Source organism: Gavialis gangeticus, unplaced genomic scaffold (assembly GCF_001723915.1).
Source record: "Gavialis gangeticus isolate Ggan-Ray unplaced genomic scaffold, GavGan_comp1, whole genome shotgun sequence".
NCBI lineage: Eukaryota > Metazoa > Chordata > Crocodylia > Gavialidae > Gavialis > Gavialis gangeticus.
In genome coordinates, this window is record NW_017728993.1 from 8,873,572 (window position 1) to 8,873,925 (window position 354).

Sequence of the window (354 nt, forward strand, 5' to 3'; positions counted from 1 at the left end):
GGCTTGTCTGGGAGAGGGGGGGGGGGGGCAGTCCCATGAGTTCCCGGGACACAGACAAGGGGAGGCTTCCTCTGCTGCACGCTGCTCGTCCGGGAGCCGCTGATCTGGCAGCTTGTCCAGCACTCATCCAGGAGGGCATGGGGGGGAGCATGTGTCCCTGGATCTGTGTGGGGTGGGGCTGGGCTCAGGGCATGAGATGGCAGCACAGGGACAAGGGGGATGGGAGGGGGCTACAGTGAATTTTGGGGTGGCTGCAGCTCCCCCACCCCCCAACACCACTGCCCTCCCAGAGCCCAACCCTATCCTGCCAGGAAGAGCTTGGTGCAGCCCTGGCCCCAGCCCGCCCCACACAGG

The 354-nt window shown here is 66.7% G+C and overlaps 1 protein-coding gene across 2 annotated transcripts in view; it reads right to left on the reverse strand.

Moving 5' to 3' along the window:
- Positions 1 to 354, reverse strand: part of ATG4C (autophagy related 4C cysteine peptidase) — a 45,256-nt gene that overhangs the window by 33,999 nt on the left and 10,903 nt on the right. The window lies entirely within an intron of this gene.